Here is an 11,492-nt window from a genome sequence, read left to right on the forward strand (position 1 = left end):
GACTTGGCTGGATCTTAAGACCCAGCCTGATGCTAGAGCGCCTCTTGGTAAGATGCTGCCATTGTCTGTGCAAACACCCACCCCCTGAAGCTCTCGGTAAATGCACAGCATTGCCTCGCACCATCTCCGTATAATAAATAATGGCTATTGCCTTGACTGTTGGCCTCTTTTGCCTCTTGAGCTGGCTTGGAGCACTGTTAGTGGCACAGAAGCTACAGCCATTAATTGGATGCTACTTCATCCTCTTTTGACTTCACTTCCCCCTCCTCAGGCCTCAGCTGCTGTTTGGGTAGATGATGGGATTCTTCATCAGCATCCCGCTGTCATGTGGCCACCCACCCTCTTCCACCCCTGCCTGGACCAGACTGATCTACTAGCTTTCCTCCTAACTCTTGAACTCCATTACCACTTCAATGATAGCTACTCCTTCTTGGATCATATTTGCTGTAACCCGATTTGGAATGTCTGCAGCGGACACACTACCTGCAAGAATGGTATGTTGATTCCCTGCTCTTTGGGAGTGTGTTGATGAGATATTGTACCAAGGGCATTAGCCCCAGGGCCGTCATGGCCCCGGTGTGCAGAAACATCGCAATGGGCAGGCCAACGTTCTTAGACTTTCCAGCCCCAACCACCTCCTTCCCTACAGTTGGGATTCTGTTCGTTTAATTATTGCCAACAGCCCCTATGAGGTAGCAGCTAACCTGGAATACTGGTCCAAACACATTGGCCCTCATTGAGTATGTAGAAGCCACAGACATCCTTGCCTGGAGAAACAGCATTGCAGACCTTCCGCTACCTGTGTTCTACGGAAGAGGAAGCTGGACAAGGACATCATCTACATTGTCACTGTTGTTCACTTTATTGACGAAATCCAACAGTTCTTCCTCTGAAAATCGAAGCTGGCTTCAGTATCATCTCACGGCTCATTCCCACACCTGCAGCGACCCTGGTTTGGTTGAGGACATAGGAGCGACTGGCAGGGTTCTCGCGGACCAGGACCACGCTCAGGTGCGGCCATTTGTTGCTCCATGCCACCCACTGATCCACCTCCTGCTGCACTTCTTGCCTGATCTGCTGGGCAAGGTTCTTCCAGAAATGGCAACAGCTTTTCTTCCCCCTGCTGAGTGGCAGGGGGAGCAGGGGCGGGTCACCAGCGCTGCAAGGGATCAGAGCAGCCGGGTAGCAAACATAGCCACAGGGAAGGCACAGCCATGACTGGTGCCAGGGGCCAGGCAGGGAGGCGCCTCTATTTTTTGCACTTACTAGTTTCACTATGAATTGGGTAAAAAGGCAGTGCTGGGCCAGGGTGGGTCAGAGGGGGAGCAATTACATAAAAGCCCAAGTCATGACCACCATTCAAGAAAAATTACAACTCAGTGTCTTAGGTCATTTAATATAATCTATTAAAACAAAAGTTAGCAGTGAACATTATGGGGACCTTTGCTATCTAGCAAACTAGGCAGTTTGAAAATGATGTGGACAATCTCTTCTATTGGGGCATCAATGTTTCCCTAATCATGGAAGTATTATGAAACCCAAGCCAGAAAAGAAACCGCCCCGCCATTGAGTCCATTCTGGCTCGTGGCAATCCTTAGGAGAGGGGAGAACGGCCCCTCTGGATTGCCAGGACGATCAGTCTTTACAGTCGAAGCCTCATTTTTCTCTCGTGGATGACCTGCTGGTTTGGAACTGCTAACCTTGTGGATGGCAGCCCAACGCTTACCCCACACACCATCAGGGCTCTGCTGCAAAGAGTATCAGAGAATGAGAAATCTGCAACATAATTACTGGGGAGGAGCTAGATGAACAGAGAAAATGCTTTCTTTCACTAAGACACTCAAATGGTTGTCTTTCCGTGTCATAGCAAAGATCTCTAGGGAGATGAGATAGAACGTTTATCCATTAACTAACATCACACATTTTAGTCAGAGAAGCACTGAGAATTTGTCAAGAATCGTCAAATTTATGGTGAGGCTTCAATTGAAGAGTTATGTGTGAAGAACACGCAACCTCCAACCTAAGGCCTAAGTGTAAATGTAGTTATATTGGAAATAGTTTTGGATAAAAGAATAAAACAATAGGAATGATGCCCATGAAGTCTCTCCATCCTCATTTAAATGAAACCTTTATTAAAATATAATGAGCCCAAGGAAGACATTTATAAATATCTAGGGCATGCACGTATGTGAACAGGACAGCCTCTGAACAAAGTTTAGATTTCATTCCAAGCACAAAAGGTGCTCCAATGTCATGGTGAGTGCCGCTGCATGGACCAGGAGGGCGGCCCTGGCACTCTGCCTCTCAGTGCAGGATGCTCTGCTAACGTGCTGCCTCAGGCTGCACGGTCCTCTTTCCCAGCTGCAGACATGATCAGGCAGCTGTTAAGAGGTTGCTCATGCTAAAGGACCAAAAACTGTTGTGGTCTCAGACCTGCCTTCTGGGCTTCACTAAACGTAGTGGGTGCTTTGGTCTTGAAAATGACTTGTAACCAAGAGGCAAATGGTCCTCCAAACTGCACAGGGACCTGGCATTCTGTAAACTTCACCTACGATACGATCAGGTAATGAATAACAAGCTTGCACTCAGCAGGCTTTCAACTTTAATAGATTGGGATTAATATTGAGGCTTAATATGTATGTTCAGAGCTAATGAAAAAGCAAGATTCAGCCAGGGTTTGTAAGCCTTACTAAATGTGTGGCTCTGAACAAATTATTTCACCTCCTTGAACCTACATCTTATTATTCAAAAAACAAATTATTATAAGGATTAAATAATATAGAGCTTAACACAACATCTCTCATCTACTAAGTGCTCCTCAAATATTAGCTATTGTTTCTGTTAGAGAGGCTTCCCTTCCACCCTATTCAAATTGATATCATCGATGCTACACTCTAGTCCCTGATCATGCCTTATTTATTTTCATCACAGAGTTTAGCATTACTTAGTATTATCAATATATGTATGTATCAATATATGTATGTGTGTACGGATGGGTAGAACTGGCACTGGAGAGTTAGCCTGCCTGTCCTACTGAAATCTAAACTTTGGTTAACTGCTGGGTCTGAATGATGCCCAACCTATAGTTGGCTGTCAGTAAATATTTGTTGAATAAATGATGAATTAATTAATAAGTTAATGCTTATATTCCCTATACTTACAATCTTAGGTAAAATCATGCCAAAATCATTTTAATAATTTAAAATGTGTTAATTTGCAAAGCCCTGCTCAGTAATTTATTCCAGTTTACTCGCTATATAATTTACGACAAACCTAGGTCTCATTCCTTTCTGTCTCTAATTTCTTGATTGAACTATTTTCTAAGAGATATTTATTGAGTTAAAGAGCACTAACAACTTGCTTCTTAGCCTCCTTGTTTCAGGCTGATAAATCTTAGTATCTTTCACATCTTTGGGGGGTTTTTTCTTCATTAATTTCTAAATTTTTATTGTGAATTGAGAGAAGGTTTACAGAGCAAATAAATTTTCCATTCAACAATTTACATACATTTTGTTTCCTGTCATTGTCTGCAATCCCCACAACGTAACATCATTTATCCCACTTCTTCCCTGTGTTTCCAAGTTCTCCTTCCTTCTTCTTTCCTAATCCTGCTGCGCTGGGGTGAGTGCTGCCCTTTTGATCTCAAATGGGTGATTAGTCCAAGGTGTGCCTACAAACCCTTGTGTTATTATTTCCCTACAGATCTGTTGTGGCAGTTCCATAATTCCTGTCAACTTACTAAGGAGTGGAGTCTAGTCTGTCGATCAGGTCGCAGCTAGATGACCTCATTTGGAGGCACAAAGGAGATAAATAGTTCCCTGGAGGTCAGACACACTCTCTGCTACTCATTCCTGCTGACAAAGTACATGGAGCCAAGTTGATAGAACCAGAGCCTGGGAGCTGGAGGAGCCACATGGAGACCCACGCCGGTTCAGAGATGCTTCCACCATTACTGGATCCACAAGACTTTCCACTCACTGGCCTTTATCATTATTGCATCACTGCATGAGACTGAAGAGGAATTTGTGGACCAGTGTCGCCATATGGGATAATATCGGACTTATGGACTTGATCTGGACTGATCTGGAATGTTTACTTAATGTACAATTGCTCTTTGGTAAAAAGATCTCTCTTACACACATATGAGTGTCTCTGGATTTGATTCTCTACCCAGACTAACACACCTGTCTATAGTATCTGACTGAAAATGGAATCACAATGCTGAGCTCAGTCCCAGATTAAAGGATGGCTAATGGCCATAGTCTTGGGATAAAATCCTCCTTGATTATTACTTTCTATATTTCATGACTCCTATGGGATACTCTTCTGAATCTTGTCCCAAATCTTCACATCCATCTTTGGTTTGGAGTTTCGACTTGAAAGAGGGACTGTATTTCGGGTCACCACAAAGCGTTCGTAATTGCTGGATGGCCCCACGCGTTCTACTGCAGCAGTCCTATTTATATATCCAGGACTCGTGCTTACGTGTTTCACAGAGCTACATTGCTGACTTGTGGCCAGCACGTGACCCACAATGACCTCAGGAATTTGCTGTGCCAAACTTGAACTTCTCATTTGGTGAGCAGTGTGCTTTGCTACCTAAATTTCCCCCTTCTGGGATTTATTCTGGTTTTGACTACTTTTCCTATTTAGCAAGCATATTTTGAATTCTTCTAAAGATTTGACAACATCATATATATATATATATATATATATATATATATATATATATATATATATAGAGAGAGAGAGAGAGAGAGAGAGAGAGAGAGAGAGAGAGAGAGAGAGAGAGAAATGTATATCTATAAAAGAGCTCACATGGTTGCAGGAGGCAAGTCCCAAGCCACAAGTCAGATATTAAGTTAGCGTATTCTCCTCACTAATGTAGCCGTGGGAGCTGATGAACCCAAGATGGACAGGGAAAAGACAGGACAGGGATTCCTCCCAGATAAGATGGCAGGCTCTCTGATAGGCAGGCAATTTGGCAGGCTAGTGGTTCCATTCGAAAGAACCTGAGGTCAGGATATGAGCCAGATACAGGATCCATATCCAACAAAAAGAAAGCAAGGTTATTTCTCTACTTATATTGTGTGTTAGTCTGGGTAGATTAGATGAACAAATCCAGGTAGACTCATATGTGTATAAAAAAGTTTTATATACAAGAGCAATTGAATATTGAGAAAACAACCCAGCCCAGTCCAGATCAAGTCCATAACTTCAATATTAGCCCTTATGTCCGATAAGATTCTATAAAACCCTCTTCAGACTCACGCAACCACGCAATGATGCCGAGTGCAGGAAGATCACAGGCCGGTGGGTGGGAAGTCTTGTGGATGCAGTTGCAGTAGAAGCATCTCAGCGCTGGTGTTGGTCTGCACGTGGCCACTCAACTCCAGAGTTCTGGCTGCCTCAGCGTAGCTCCAGCAGGTTTGTTGTCAGCAATGTCTTGCCAGAAGTCTGTGTGTGTCCCGCTGTGATAACTAGGTTTGTTGAGCCAACATGGCCAATGAACACATGTGAGATTAATTGAAGAGGGGAGAGATAAATGCCTCAGCGATCCTCACCTCTCTCTTGCTTGCTCGTGGATAACCAGTGTGTGGCTGCCTTGCTTGTCTGTGCCTGAATTTGCAAGCTACGCTACCTGTGGGACACCTAACCCGTGCACTATGTTGCTATAACTTGAGGTTCCGTCAAGACCTGCTTCTCCACACTACTGGAATGTACATCTCTTGAGCTGGGGACTATTGGACCCTGGCGTCTGACTGACTGTTGGTGACCTGCCTTGCTGTTTGCTGTCTGTGGCCGGATAGCCTGAATTGTTCCACAGAGGACTACCCAGCGGCCCTCAAGGCTTGAAGGACTGCCAGTGTATTAGCTGTCTCACAGAAGTGAGTCGCACTAAGCCATTTGTACAGCTTTATAGGTTAGTAAACTGTTTATTAAATATATATAATTATTAGTGTCCTGGTTTTGTTTCTCTAGGGAACCCTGTCTAACACACTGCCTCCAGTTAGCTACTTATCTTCATAGCAACTCTAAAAGAGGTCTTCAAGCTGCGACCTGATTGACAGGCTAGATCCCACCCCTTTGCAAGTTGACACCAAATTATGTAATTACCACACATTGCAAGCAGGCCCTCGCCCAAGGACATTTCCTTTCAATTGATGAGATCAGGGTTGTGATCTGAAGGCTTTGAATCCCATCCGAAACTTATACCAACTATTGGCAGCTCATCATGGATCTCCTTGTAGAGGTGACTGTTGTATTAGCTCACACCATGTGGGATTCCTAGGTCTTCATTGCCAAGCCACTGGGAAGACTGGCCCAGCCAAGTTGACACAAGCTAAATCGACACAGAGCCTTCACAACCATAGAAAAGAATACCTTTAATAGTCGTCTGGAGGTTCTCTCCATCCTTGTCTTATAGCCCCATGCCCCGTGTCCCCACTGTGGGGCTGTCTTCTTCCTGATGCGTACGTCTTCCTGGGCCTCCTTTAATGAAAGCACCATAGGCCCCCATCACCCGAGACAATCTCCTCATCAAAATCCTTAACAAAATCGCACGTTCAAAGTGACTTTTGTCATATGAGGCAACATATCCACAGGTGTGACCGTTACGTAATCTGTCAACTTGTAAAGGAGCAGAGGTTAGCCTGTCAATTAGGCCATAGCCAATATGGTTTTTGTGGTCATGACCTTCTCCTGAAGACTCTGGGAACTCCTGTATCCTTCCCTGGAGGCAAGAGACACTCTGCTTTGTCTTCTTGCTGATAAGCCACATGGAGCTACACTGATGCAGCCAGAGCTCTGGAACTAGAGGGGCCACGCGGAGACCACTGCCAGCGCTGAGAAGCTTCCTCCACCACTGGATCCACAAGACTTTCCACCCACTGGCCTGTGATCTTCCTACATTCGGCATCATTGTGTGAGTCTAAAGAGGAATTTATAGACTAGTATTGACATATGCGGTAATTTCGGACTTATGGACTTGATCTGGACAGGGCTGGGATGTTTTCTTAATGTACAATTGCTCTTTGATATAAAGCTCTCTCTTACACACATGAGTGTCTCTGGATTTTGTTTCTGTAGTCAACCCAGACTAACACAACAGGTTTCCAAAGTTTAGGATCTGAATCTCTTTGGGGACCATTGTTCAGCCTATCACATATGTTGTTGCTGGGTGCCAGAGTCGAAGTGCTTCTTACAGCCCTTTAGTCTGTTATCTTTACAAGAGCAGATAACCAGATCTTTCTTCCAAGCAGCCACCAAATGGGGTCAAACAACTTTCACTTACATAAAAATTTATAATTTTTTTACTTAGGATGTTTACAACAATTTTTATAAGGCCTTTCCAGTCCCCAGACTTCTTCGCTATATCTCCTGCTACAGACAGGTTCCTCAGTGTGTGATTCTTTCATTGAACACTGAGGAGCTCTTTGGTGTGCCAGACACCATGCTTGCTGAAAGGAATTCAAGAAAGAACTAAATGTCCTAAAATTGATTGTGGTGGTGACTGCACAACTCTTCGAGATATGGTTGAACTGTTGAGTTGCATTATATGTGAATTAGATGCCAAAACAAGGGTGGAAAGGAGTGGAAAGTGTGTAAGGAGTATTTAGAAGTTATCTTACCTGAGTGATTCAGTAAAGGTTTCATAGACATGGAATTGCTTAAATAGGAATTTGTTGGGCGAACATCCAAGTATTATTGGCAAATGGACAAACACTGTCCAAAGTCAAAAAGTGTGAAAATCAGGGTACATTCCAGGCATTATGAGTAGTTCATTACTGGTGACAGAGACGTCTGAGAGACACCAGATAAACTGGTTAATTATATGAAATAATTATATGAAATTATTGAAATAATTATATGAAATAATTCATTTGTTTAACAAAATTTGTTTAGTTATTCTAAAAAGGTCTAATTTTACTCTATTTTCCTCAAATGCCACCATATTTTTACTTTTCTAGTTATCAGTAGAAAGAAAATGTCTACCACACTGAACACAGAAACCATTGAGTAGGTATTTATGTTAAGGCCTGAAATAGTAAAACTTGCTTAATAAGCATTCTCTGTCCCTGGGTTGAAGTTTTGCTGTTTCAAGAAAAAATGCTTGCACCGATAGGTTACTCTTTAGTGCAGGCACACATTAATAAAGGGAGAAAGGCCAAAAATGTTAGGAAATCAGAAATGGCGAGCAAGAGATATCTCAATGTAGGAAGAACCATTTAAGTATAAAACCAGTTTGTCATAAATAAATTGTCTTGTAATCTAATTTTTAAATGTAAAGCTCTTGCTCCCCCGGGAACTGGAGTCAGGCTCTGTCACAGAAAATGCTCACATCCTACTCAATTTACCTGCCCAGGGGAGGTAGTTTTGTGGTTAATGAGTGGCTTATCAAACCACTTGCCCAGAAACCTAGGATCAGAGAAATATTTGGGATTTTCTCATGACTCTGTGTGTGTGTGTGTGTGTGAGAGAGAGAGAGACAGAGAGACAGAGAAACAGAGAGAGAGAAAGGCAGTCCTTTATTTCTCAGTTAGATTTTGAGAGGTTTCAGTAAACATTTCCCCTTAAGGTAATATGCTAAAGTGTTATGAAATGTAATATTTGAAAGTTAAAGCAATACCATTGTGTTTTAGTTACTGGGTGGATTTAGACTTAACTAACTTAACTCCCACATAGTCATGGGTTCCACTGTGCAAATGTTCGCTTCGTCTCTGTCTCTGCTGTCTCTCACAGATGTAGCCAAGTCTTTCTGTTTTAAACAAAACAACCCCCAGCTCCCACTATCCAAGTATGTGAACTGCTTCTACTGATCCTGTTAATCTTCTCCTTAACTTGTCTGACAACGTTTTTAACTCAATATCCTTGTCTCTCCTTCTCACTACCCACCCATATCTAATACCTAAAGTTAGGACGTCTGTCTCTAGTATTCCAATATAGTATATTGCTACTATACCTTCTTAATCACCAAATTTAAAGGCCTCCGTTTCCATTCCCCTTGACTTCTCAGCATGTGACAATAAAACTTACTGCCTCTTGATGTCCTGGGACCTGAATTATCCTAGTTCACTCCGCCCTTCAGTGCTCCTGCTTCTGTCCTGCAAACCTGTGGGTGTTTCCCAAGGTTCTCTACTTTCCTTAAAGATGTTACTTCCAGGATCTTAACCGCTCACACGGTTTCAGCTGTTAAAGACAGGAGCTATCTCGATTTTTCTTCAGCCTGAGCCTTTGCTGCTGCCACAAACGTCCTGCAGCAAACCAAAGCAATGGGCTTCCCCTGAAGTCGGTTGCACCTTGACACTTCCTTTCATCTGACTGCGACCACTTTGTTCCCAGTGCAGACTAAGAACCTTGCCAGTTTCTGGGGCTTTTCCATCAAAAGATGCCAAACCCCTGGAGTCTGCTTTCCTATACACTGTGCATCCTCTCCGTTCCATTCGCACTCTCACGACCCGAATTCAGCCTCCCGTTGTCTTTTTCCTCAGTAATTATCCGAGTTTCCTAATAGATTTTATGAAGAAGATGACAGTAGATGCAGACGACTGTTTTCAGGATTGGAGGAAGGCTGATTAACAACCTGAGGCATGCAGATGACAAAACCTTGCTTGCTGAAAGTAAGGAAGACTTGAAATACTGGGCCTATGAAGATCAGAGGTTGCCGCTACAGTAAGGACAACTCAATGTACAAAAAGCCAAAAATCTCACAACGGGACCAGTAGGTAAGATCATGATAAACGGAGAAGCGATTGGCATTGTCAAGGATTTAATCTTGCTTAGATCCCCAATCCGTGTTCACAGAAGCCGCAGGTAGAGTATTCAAAAGCAAGGATGTCACTTTGAAGACTCGGGTGCACCTGACCCAAGGCATCGTATCTTTAATGGCCTCAGAGGCACGTGAAAATCGGACATCGAAGAAGAAAGACAAAAAAAGAGTAAGTGCACTTGAACGATGGTGCTGGTGAAGGATACAGAAAGCCCCACGGGCTGCCAGAAGAACAACCAAACCTGTCTGCGCGGTACAGCTAGAGTGCTCCTTAGAGGTCGGGGTGGAGAGTCTGTGTCTCACATGTTTAGATGTGGCATCAGAAGAGACCGGTCCCCGAAGAAGGATATCAGGGTTGGTAAAGCAGCACACGGAGAAAGGCCGTGGACGAGAGGCACTGACACAGTGACTGCAACCATGGGCTCAAGCACACGAACAACCATGCCGATGTTGCAGGGGCTGTGTCTTCTATGGGACCGGGCGTTGCTGTGCATCAGAACTGACTCAGTAGCACCTGAGCAGCAACACCACCGCCGCCACCAAGAAACACAGAACTCGGTCAGAGTCCAGGGGCCAGAGCAAGCAAAGGTCCATCACCATGTTGTGTCATGTGGTTAAAGGGAAGCTAACTAGGACCTACGAGGAATGATACAATGATAACTGACTTCGATATTTGAAGAACTGCCATTTGGAAGAATGACAGTTTTTATTGTTCTTTGTGGACACAGGGGCTAGAAAGAGAATAAAATGGGTAAGATGCAAGAAAAACAAATTTCGTTCAATATTAGAAAAATATAGAACTGAAAATTTGGGGACAAATCCTTTCAAAATACAGGAGATTACCAAGGGTTTTCATTTAAACTTGATGCCTTTGAGGAATGTGGTCTTGCTTTTTGTTTTGGTCTGTCTTCAGTGTATTTACTGCTTAGTTTTGTTTTGAATCATTTTATTGGGGGCTCATACAACTCTTATCACAATCCATCCATCCATCCATTGTGTCAAGCCCATTTGTACATTTGTTGCCATCATCATTCTCAAAACAATTTTGTTTTTACTTGAGCCCTTGGTATCAGCTCATTTCTCCCCTCCTTTACCCTCCTGTTGTTGCTGTGTGCACATGTTGATTTTTCAACCCCCCAAGTGGCATAGAACTGCCCCAGAGAGGTTTTTAGGCTACTGTCTTTCTCAACTGTGCGAATCGGATAATGACTACAGAAGCCCACTGACGAACCGATGCCTTTGATGACGGTGTTGACAAGAAGCGTGGAGGCCTGGGGGAGTGCCAGCAGGACAGTCATAATGCACCCTAGACGCAAGGATGGAAGCACTTTGTCTCAGGTCCTTTGGACATGTTGTCAGGAGAGGCCAGCAGCTGGGAAAAGCCATGATGTTTGAGCAAGCCGAAGGCAGGCCAGTGGCAATGAGGAAGACCCCAATAACATGGACGGGCACAGCCGTTATGAGGAGCTCAAACGCAAAACCCACGGTGGGGATGGCGCAGCACCCCGCAGTGTTTCCTTCGGTTGTTCTTAGGCGCTTGATGGGTTGGAACCAACTCAATGGCGCCCCACGGCGACAATCTTTAAGGATCGTGAGCTCTTTCTCCCACGGAACTGCGGCAGCCTTGAACAGCTGATCTTTGTGTTATTAGCCGAGTGCTGTTCCCTATAGAGCCACTGTCACCAAGTCGATTTTATATCCTAGTGATCCAAATAGGATCATA

At 43.9% G+C, this 11,492-nt stretch overlaps 1 pseudogene; it reads right to left on the reverse strand.

Annotated features, from left to right (window-relative positions):
* Positions 1-221: 221 nt before the first annotated feature.
* Positions 222-1,193, reverse strand: LOC142451131 (bifunctional methylenetetrahydrofolate dehydrogenase/cyclohydrolase, mitochondrial pseudogene; annotated as a pseudogene).
* Positions 1,194-11,492: the final 10,299 nt, after the last annotated feature.

Source organism: Tenrec ecaudatus, chromosome 6, assembly GCF_050624435.1.
Source record: "Tenrec ecaudatus isolate mTenEca1 chromosome 6, mTenEca1.hap1, whole genome shotgun sequence".
Lineage (NCBI taxonomy): Eukaryota > Metazoa > Chordata > Mammalia > Afrosoricida > Tenrecidae > Tenrec > Tenrec ecaudatus.